Source organism: Plutella xylostella, chromosome 7 (genome assembly GCF_932276165.1).
Source record: "Plutella xylostella chromosome 7, ilPluXylo3.1, whole genome shotgun sequence".
Taxonomy (NCBI): Eukaryota; Metazoa; Arthropoda; class Insecta; order Lepidoptera; family Plutellidae; genus Plutella; species Plutella xylostella.
Window position 1 is genome coordinate 8,052,517 of NC_063987.1, and position 11,349 is coordinate 8,063,865.

The window sequence follows — 11,349 nt, forward strand, 5'->3', positions numbered from 1 at the left end:
TCAGGAGGTGATAGAGGAAGGCATTTCTAGTCGATTATACCCTATAATGCATTATCCGAAACTTAACCATTTCAAAGATATTTCTCTGATTGTTTTGATCATATCTTGGTGATACCTAAATCGATTTGATATTGAAATATCGTTCTTATTTGTTTTTAGGTTGTGAATATTTTTTAAAAATGTTTATCTATTTTGAGGTATTGTGTCTAATTTAAGTCGAATAATGCACATTTGATTAGTTTAATTAGTTTATTAAGATGTTACTAATGCTAAACAAACAAAAAAAGTATTGAAATATGGCTACTTTTTTTTATTTTCGGTTTTAAACATGAAATTTTGGCATAAATTTAAAAAAATCTTTAAATATTAAATATCTTTGAAATGGTTAAGTTTCGGATAATGCATTATAGGGTATAATCGACTAGAAATGCCTTCCTCTATCACCTCCTGAAAGGATCAGGTCTACTTGCAAATAACCCTGTATTTACATTTCATTTATTGATGTGTTTCATTTCATATTTTTAATTCCATGAGTGCTCTTTATTACGCATTTTCTCGTTAAATAATTATGTTTTGAGCTAACATTTTCTTCCAATTCCAATTCATGTATTTTTCTTTTTTGTTCCATTTCAGTCAATAATGACAGCTTTTGCAACTATCGGTCTAATTTCTCATAGGTGAGCTCTTTGAACCTTAAGTTCAAATCTGGGGGCACGGCAGCCCCACCAAGTCGAGCAAAAAAGCGGCACGGCCGTACCGTCCTTTTCTCGAAGCAATTCAGGCCATTTTCGACCCCCTGTAACTTCGTTGTGGATAAAACTAGAAGACTGAATTTTCACTAACCATGCAGGCATTGTAAAGACACGGTATATTTCAAATTTCATTAGATTTGAACCAGTAGTTTAAGAATTATAACGGGTCAAAGTTTCTTAATTTTGTCACTGACTCACTCACTCACCGATCATAAAAATTCTAAGGCACTTCTAGCAGACCTAGAAGCTTCAAATTTGGAATATAAGTAGTGTTTGGTGTATGAAACAAGGGAAATCTAAAATATTTGGGGGCACGGCAGTGCCCCCACCAACTCGAGTAAAATTTTTCAATTTTGGTCCAGTTTTATATTCAAATTCAAATGATTTATTGCATACTAAGTGTGTACATGGTGTTATATTCTTAATACTAGGCACTTACAACTTAGTAACCTTTTTCAGGTGTAGCAATTGAGGGCATGCAATTTATATAATTTAAATTATTATAATACAAAAAAAAAAAAAAACGATGTATACAATTATAATGTCTTATAATTATACGAGATTATACACTATTTGCATTATTATTATTATACATTCATAAATTCATCTATTGAATAAAAACATCCCTGGACAAGATATGATTTTAGCTCGTTTTTAAATAATTTTTCATGGGTTATTTCTTGAATATGCAAAGGTAATTTACTATATATTTTGATAGACATGTGATAAGGGCTGTTGGAAAGCATTTTTAATCTATGTAATGGGAGATAAAGTCTTTTTTTGTGACGAGTGTTTATATTGTGGGTTTGTTCGACTCTAGGAAAGATGTGTTTATGTTTGAAAACAAATGTACATATATCTTCAAGATATAACGAGGGTAATGTTAATATGTTAAATTTTTTAAAATATGGTCTGCAACTTTCTGTATTATCTATCTGAGCTAATATTCTGATACATTTTTTTTGTAATATAAATATTTCATTAGATTTGACACTATTACCCCAGAGCATTACTCCGTATCTAAGCCAGGAATAGGCATATGCATAATAAGCTGATAGAGCCGTTTTTGTATCTGTGGTATATTTTAATTGAAAAAGTGCGTATGTAAATTTATTTAATTTTAATTTTATGTGTTCAATGTGGGTTTTCCAATTAAGATTTGAGTCTAAATATATTCCAAGCAGATTAAATTTTGTTACTGTTTCTAAATTTATATTTTTATAATTTATATTAATTTCTAAAGGAATTTTAGTGTACGGTCGAAACTCCATAATTTTTGTTTTAGTGTAATTTATTTGAAGATTATGATCTTCAAGCCAGTTAGTAACATTCGTAAGCGTCTGTTCTAATGTGGTATTTACCTGGCTTGGGTTATCGATTTTCAGTAATATTGATACATCATCCGCAAACGAGATCGGCAAAGTATTTTCTTTATTTAAATTTTTTGGGAGATCGTTTATATATGCAAGGAACAGGATGCATCCCAAGACGCTACCTTGCGGGATTGAACAAGTGAGAGTTCTTTCTTTTGACTGGATTTTTTTTATTTCAACTGTACTATTATTGTGATGTTCTATTTGAACTATTTGTTTCCTCTCTCTTAAATATGATTGAAACCAATGATATGCTTTCCCACGGATTCCCATACCATTTAATTTAGATAAAAGTATGGAGTGTGAAACTTTATCATACGCTTTTGACATATCCAGCAGCAACCCTACTGCATATTTCTTATCATTTATTTGTTGTAGAGCCGATTGAACGTATTTGTAAACTGCTAACGTAGTTGATCGCGATTTCCGAAAGCCATTTTGGCTATCGTCAAGGATGTTATATTTTTCAAGATAACTATTTACTCTATTGTACATTGCTCTTTCAAAAACTTTGGAAAAGGTAGGTAAAAGCGCTATGGGTCTGTAATAATTTGGGTTTGTAGGGTCATCTTTTTTGTGAATGGGGGTAATTAATGCTAATTTTAGTAGGTCCGGGAAAATGTTTTGCTGGAAACTTTGGTTTATTAAGATAGTTATAGATAGGTACATAACTGCTTAAATAATTTCATAATCACTGTACCAAGTAAATATAGGCGCACGGTAGTGCCCCTGTCAAAACGAGCAAAAAATTCCCGTCATGCAAATTAAATCCGCAAAGGATGGATTACCTACCTACGGACAAAGCACATCAGGCTACCAGTGCTACCACTTATAGTCAAATTTTCTTAATGTACAGTCAAGTGCAATTAATCCTGACCCCCTGCATTTCAAATAGAAATTAAAACTACGCAAAGCCAATTTGTCGGTGTGAGGTATGTTGCGGTAGTTGGTTGCAATTTCTAATTTTCTAACTTCGCAAAGCCAAGTCTGTGTATTTTTATGTTGCGATAGTCCTCGCGTCATGGGCAGTGGCGCTGGTATCGCGTCTCGTATCATTCGTAGACTATTCTTAGGAGAATTCCTATTTCTCCCTCATAATTTCAACGATCAAATTTTTAACACTTACTTATTATATTATTTATTATCAAAAACAAACTTAAAGGAATTAGGAGCTTAGGCGAGGATCGAACCCGCGCTCTCACTGACTGCCAGACTCAAGTCTGGCGTCGTAACCACTGAGCTATGGTGTCTGTTAATCACATGGTCGAATTAGTGAATATGTTACGGTCCATTAGCAGTATTAGCACATAATAAGCGCAGAGGGTATTTTCAAGTTTTGATAACTCTTTGAATATTTTTTACGACTAATGTTCTATTGTGTTGAGCAAAGTGATTGAGTTAAAAGTGCAATTTGATTCCCCTTTACATTTTTATATTTGATACGATGGTTCACCTTAATAGTTTTTTGAGAACTAAAATTGTAGTTCTGTGGGAACAGAATAAGAGTTATAAAGAAATTAAGGTATTGCCGTGAGTATTTATTTTATCCTCAACATTTTTTTGAGAATTATAAAGTATCTTATTATTATCATCATCATCGGATTACCCCTAGGTATAATTGATTGACGATTGATATGTTATATTTTTATTATAGCGAAATACAGTCCGTTTATGGATTAGACGGTATCAGGAAACGGGTGAGGTGAAATTTATTCGCCAAGGGCGACCTCCTGGAGTCTATACTGATGAGTCACAGCGCACAGTGTTTTATGAACCCAATTTTTGTGTCATCTCGGTTTTTTTGCAAAATCTTATAGTTTTCGTCATTTTAAACACTTAAGTAAAACTCCGAAGTTTCTATCACTTCTAGTTTATTTTTAAAAAAAATCCTAAAGTTTCACTTTATCCGGGTTCCGAAAATCACAAAAAATATTATTAAAATATAACTATGCGATACAATTAAATTTCAATAGCATGCATGGAATACACATATTAAGACATACATTATAGCAAAATTTCATACATCAAATCTAAATAGTTACTGAAATATTCGTATTTTTCACTCTTATCATTTTTGGGTTTTAAAACCCGAATAACCGCGTATTAGATCGAGTTTTTCAGTACATAGGTAGTCCCGGTATGCCTCTATCATCATTATTAATACCAGCATCTACGAGTAATACCGCGTCACCGTGATATTGTAAGGGTTCATACTGAATCTCCGTTCGCAACGACTAGATCGACTGCGCAAGAGCATGGCGTTTCCCTACATACAGTTCGAAGGCACCTTCATGCTGCAGGAATTCATAATTATAAGCCAGCAAAAAAGATACCTCTTACTGATGAGCATCGGCAAAATAGAGTAAGATTTGCCAGAGAATATCTCAATTTTGACTGGGGAAATGAAATTGTCATATTTACTGATGAAAAAACTTTTAAATCAGACAGAGATGGTCGTAAATTTTTATGGAGGAAACCTAACGAACGATATGAACCAAAAAATCTTTTGCCTAATAGGGCGAGTGGCAGAATAACATTGGGTTCGTATTTTAGTTATAGTAATGCCTATTATATAATTTTTCTTTAAGTAGTTTACAATATTAGGTAGTTAGGTAACATCTATAGAAAAATATACATAGTTCTATTATATCATATTTATGTTATAATGTATTGATATTAATAATATTGTTTTTTTAAGGTTACTGGGGATGGATGTCATCTATGGGCCCAGGAGAACTGGTTGAAATCGGTGGACGCATGACAAGCCAAAGATACTTGGAAATATTAAAATATGATATGCTGCCTTCAGTTCGCGTTGCTAATCCTGAAGGCCAGATTTATCTTATTTAAGATAATAGCTCAGTGCACTGCGCTCGCATTGTGAAGGAATGGCTGCTACTCAAAATGACATTACAGTTATAAATTGGCCAAGTAAAAGTCCTGATTTGAATCCTATTGAAAACTTGTGGGGTCAAATGGTTTTAAATTGGGACACAAGTGAAGTTAAGACTAAGCAGAATCTACAGGACGAAGTCTTATCCAGCTGGGAATTAATGCGCAATAGTGATGGGTGCTGGAATATGGTCATGCACATGAAAAACCGCTTAGAACAAATTATAGCCAATGACGGCTACCCATTAAAATATTAGGTATTTATTTCATTGTAGAAAACATAAAGAGATGTAAATTGTGAGAAATTTAGTTACTTACCACTTTTGCACAACCTGTAGGTATTTCTCACAATTATTGACATCTCTTTGTGTTTATTATGTTGGTTCTCTTTATTTAAGTATAATAATGTAATTGTAGTAAACAACATAAGATGTTAATTGTGAAATTTAGTAACATGTTGGTTCTTATTGTTGTTATTCTACAAATTTCTAAATTAATTCACTTTTGTTTCATAATTCTGTATGCTTAAAGACTGATAGGTAATACTTTGTTTACCTAGTTAAATAAAGTTTTTTTAATTTATGTTTTTTTTATTTTTGGCCATAAAATATTATGACGATGATAGTATAATTATAATCTACACAGTATTTATAATACTTCACAAAAAACATTAAAATGTTTAAAAGAAGTCCCCGAGATTCGAACCCTCAACCTCCATAATGAAAACCGAATAGTTTAACGATTAGACCACATTGACAACTATGTCGTTGAGTGAAAAATGCCATCATTTCGTATCACACGGGGCTGGCTTGCAATAGTTAAAAGTGAACAACACATGTGTCATATTCGGGCATGAATTTTATGACGCTAGTTCCAATATTTGTTCTAAGATGGCGCTTAAATTAATAAAGGTCGATATTTATCAAATTAGCGCCATCTTTTAACACACACGCACAAGTCTTAGTAGCGAAACAAGGTTTATGTGGTTCAAGGTTCTTTCACAAAGGTGGCGCCTAAGTAGGAGGGTAGTAGTTATAGCTATATAGGGGATCAGGATTAATTGCACTTGACTGTACAATGAACTTTGTGTATTGGAAACTAAGGTTGAAATTGAATTAGGGAAATTTGATGCAGTACGAAGTATCAAAGTTACGTTTATTCATTAGGTACATTACGTAGCCAAAAATAAAGATTCTTGATTCTTACCTCAAGTTTGCGATTTATGTAGGTAGGTACCTACCAAACTGAGTTAACGCACCTACGTACTACGTACCTAGAAGGTACTTACCGAAAAGAAAAAAAGTAGAACTGTCTACAAAATACAAAAATAAATGAGATCCCATCAAAAACAATAGGTACTTGTCAAAAAAACCAAGTCTCGTAACTCAGTTGTTCTACGGTAAAAAGTTGTGAGAACAACTGAGTTACGAGACTTGGTTTTTTTGACAAGTATTGTTTTTTATGGGATGTTTTTTTCCCTGAACTGAAAAAGTCAGACATTTATTAATAATGTAAAAAGTTTTAATGATATTCTAATTATAATAGGAATTAGATTTTACTTTACAATTGGTTAAGCTCAGGAGCCTTTCTTTTTCTTAAAATATCAGTCCTGTTTTGGTTATCTGTTTGGGTTGGTGTTTCATATATTTCAAGTGAAAATCTGCCCACGCCAAACTGGTGGATTGCACTTAATGAAACGTGCCGAATTATGAAATGTGTTGATCCACTGAACACTGGCCAAGCGCAAGCGAGGTGTGCTCTCTGGCGTCAAAAAGTGTCCCTTCCAACCCCATTTGTGCAGCTGTCAGAGAACCTCCCACCTGGACATAAATTGCCTTGGGAGACCTGGAAGTCTTTAAACCGACTTCGAACACAGGTCGGTCGTAGTAAGGACAATATGGCTAGGTGGGGATTCACGGATGCACAAAATCTGAACTGCTTGGTGAAGCGCCACAAACTATGGTGCACCTTACTTCATGCCCCGCGTGTCCCTACACCTGTACGTGGGAAGAGCTCATGACCGCTACCAGCGGTGCAGTATCAGTGGCCTAGTTCTGGGCATGTATATTGTATTATTTAGCGACTTTGTTGGTTTGTCGTCGACACGATAAGAAGAAGAAGAGTGAAAATATTAAATAAATATTAACATTACTGACTGTGTCAGTAGCTAATAGCTCTACTTATAAATATTATTTTAATTTAATTTACCATCTTTAAAACCGAGATGGCTTTTTAGTTGGGGACGAATTTCCCCTAACGACAGAAGCGAAAATCTTTTGTTTAGCTTTACCGATTTCAATGGAAATTGGATCCGTGCCCCCTGCGCCTCCGGCGCCGGGAGAGAAGTCTAAAGAAACGAAGCGTTCAGGAAACTCTCTCTGCCAGGGTCTTATCACTTCATTCAACGCGTTTTGTATGAAGAAATATTCAATGAAATTTGTTTATTTCTGTATCACCAGATGGCGGTAATTGAATTTTTTACAGTGGAGCTTATATTTTTTTTATTATAGCAACACTGTAAATTATGTGTCAAGACAATGTTCCATTCCATGCACAAACATTTTGAATGAACTTTTAGTAAAATAGAAACCATGACAAATTTTGTATAAACGAAATATAACCAGTAATTTTGGGTATGATTTTTTTTCACAATTAATCATATTTGTAAGCTAATTGTTCAATTTGTAATTTTCAATGATTCAGTATATAAGCAAATAATATAAGCTCGCAATATGCAGTAACTGCTGTATAGGAACGTATTTAACCTATCTCTGTCGTTAATTTAAAATGGTCGATTCATTCCCGTTTTCTTGTTATAAGTGACCTGAATGTGCTCCACTACTGCTCCAGATATTACTAAAGACCCTTGCTATTCTTCGGACTCCGATCTCTGCTTGCTGTTTGACCGTGCATCTGTTATTGGAGCCTGTTTCCTCTGCTATATTCGACGACCCTAGCTATCACCCGGACTCCGATTTATTCTCCTTTCTGTGTTCGACTTTGCTGCTGATTTGGAACCAGTTCCTTGCTGCTTGGGAGAAGGCTTCAGCCTATAAATGCTGTGTACCATGTTGTAACGTGACCCGTAAGTATTATTTTTATTTTAACTGTAAGCCATTGTAGCATCTTGGAGAAATATAATTGCGATGAAATGTATCGTACAAATCCAACTTAAAGAAAATTTCTTGCGTAGATGTAGGTTGTGTATTGCTATGGGAGGTCGCCATTTTGAAAATTTATCGTGAGTAAATGTGTAAAATAATTATTTGAGTTTATTTACTTATTATTAATAATGCAATTATCTCATAAATCTTACTACTCAGACTAAAACATTTTTATAAGAATTTACATTCAAAAATGTAACTTAAATAAAAATAGTAGTAAATAAATTAATTTTCCCTTTAATTTGATACATTTTCTAACTTAATTAGTCCTTAATTATGACCTAACAGGAATATTTCAACTTTCTGAACCAATTTACTAATTAGGTAATTTCCACCCAGGTACCTCTGAAGGCTTTTTTCTGCAAATAATACCCCATTAAGCAATAGTTTATTTTTATTTTTATGCAATTTTGGAACCTTGCGGAGTTTTTTAAAATTAATAAGGGACCATGAGAATATCTTTTTCAATTTTTAATTTCAAGTTGAAAATTCAGAGCAGTCAGCAGCAGAGGTCAATTTTCGTAGAACTCAGTGGATTAATTATGTTTTATTATTTTTTTGGATAACTTTTTAAGGTATTTTTTATTTTTGTGTCATCCTCTTAAGTTCTTTATCTTTAGTTTTTTATCGAAAGTTGGAATTTTACGATAGAGCTAGACTGCTCTGAATTTTCAACTTGAAATTAAAAATTGAAAAAGATATTCTCATGGTCCCTTATTAATTTTAAAAACTCCGAAAGGTTCCAAAATTACATAAAAATAAACTATTGCTTAATGGGGTATTATTTGCAGAAAAAAGCCTTCCAAGGTACTTGGGTGGAAATTACCTAATACATAAATTGTTTCAGAATGTTGAAATATTCCTGTTATGTCATTACTAAGGACTAATTGTTGAAAAGAGTTTGTAAACTCAACCAATGGTTTAGTTCTATTGTCTATAGTAGATTATTATGTCAATAGAAAAGTCACTTAGTACTTCCACCAATACCTTCCTGTGTCGTGTGAAAACTATTCTTCAATATATCTTTACAATCCTTTTAATCCACTGGTTTTACTTATAAAACCCAACAGGTTATGGGCCCAGGACCAATTGGTAGTAAGATTTTTGAAATATCACACGAAGTATCACAGATTGAAAATTTGTCCGGGAGCCGAAGCCGGCCGGCGCAGTTGTTATTGTGAAAACGAAATTGTTAAAAACTAAACAATGTCGAGTTCGAATTTAGCCTTTATAGAGCAGTTGCATGGCAATATAAAACTGGCCAGCGGGACTGTGAAGGCAAAGTTGCTGCAGGAAGACCACAGACGGGAGGACAATCAGGATACTACATCAGCTTCGGCACTGGTGAAGAAGTGCTTCACGTGCCAGGAGGCTGGTCACCTGATGCGGAACTGTCCACTGGTGACGTCTGGAGGCAAGTCGGGGCAAGGCGAGGACAAGGAAGGAAGCACAGACCATTCAGCTCTGTTAACGGCGCTAAGTGTTAGTGTTGTGAGTGAAAAACAGTGGTATATTGATTCAGGCGCGACGGATCACATGTGCAATGATCGGTCAGTTATGTACAACTTTGTATCGGATAAACAGGGTACTGTGAAGATCGCAAACGGAGACTGTATCAATACCGCGGGAATGGGTCAGGTCAAGGTGCAACTTAAGGGTGGTTGCTTAAGGACAATAAGTGATGTCTATTTTGTACCACAACTAACCACAAATTTACTGTCGGTGAGTGCAATGACAAGAAAGGGCCATAAAGTTGTATTTACTAAAGAGCACTGTAAAATAACTAATGCTGACGGTGAGTTTCTAGGTAGCGCTACTCAGATTAATGGTGTTTACCGGCTCGACATTGTAGGTGTCAGAGAGCAGTGTAAGATAGCATCGAAAGTAGCTAGAGAGCCACCGTTATCTAGCTTGGGGTTAGGTAATACTTTAGTATGTTCACAGGATGGTGCGATGAAGGAGGAATCTAAGAAGTGTGTTTCCTCAACTTCAACTAGCCGCAAGGCATCTCAAGGGAATGGCAATATGAAGGAGGAAGTGCAGCAGTCTGCGTCCTTGGCTTCATCGGGTTCCAAGGTATCTCAAGAGGTGTGGCATCAGCGGCTGGGTCACCTAAACTCTAGGAGCATGGGTCTCCTGAATAGAGGTATGGCTAGTGGAATTAAGTATGATAGTGCTGATTATAAGTCATGTGTGGCTTGCATTGAGGGGAAGCAATCTAGACTACCTTTCCCATCGAAGTCATCTAGTAGGGCTGAGGAGGTACTTGGCTTAGTACACACGGATTTGTGTGGGCCTATGCAGAAGCCGTCGTTCAGTGGAGCAAGATACTTCTTGCTGTTTATAGATGATTTTACAAGGAAAACTTATGTTTATTTTTTAAAAACTAAAAATGAAACATTTGAAAGTTTTCGACATTTCAAGGCGTTGGTAGAGAACCAAACCGAGCGAAAAATAAAAATCCTAAGAAGTGACGGAGGTGGTGAATTTGTCAATTCTCAGTTTCAGAAGTTTCTCAAAGAGGCTGGAATACGGCACCAGACGACAGTGCCGCATTCGCCTGCTCAGAACGGAGTGGTTGAACGAGCAAACCGAACTGTGATGGAGGCAGCCCGCTGCATGATGCAGCAAGCTGGCTTGGGCATGGAGTTTTGGGCTGAAGCAGTGAACACCGCTGTGTACCTGAAGAATCGAAGCCCAACCAGAGCTGTTATGGGTGCTACTCCTGAGGAAGCGTGGACAAATAAGAAGGTAGACCTCAAAAATCTTAGAGTTTTTGGATGTATAGCGTATGCTTTAGTAAAGAATCGAAAGAAACTAGATTCAAAGAGCAAGCTATGGAGATTTGTTGGGTACTGTACGGAAACAAAGGGGTACAGACTGATAGACCCAACTGATCCTCGTAAATTCACAATAGCGAGGGATGTGGTATTCCTAGAGGATAAATTTAAAACTAAGGAATTGTCACATGATGATAAAGTTGACATGAATATGATATTCATGCAAAGCCCGCCACCTAACATGAATGACTCTAATAGTAGTTTGTCTGAGTGTAATGAGCAATCTACAGAGCCATCTGTTGAGGGATTAAATCAATCTGATGACATAAATTCCGATTCAGTGATTGATAATAATTCAAAAGATGACTCTGAGGATGCTGAAACATCT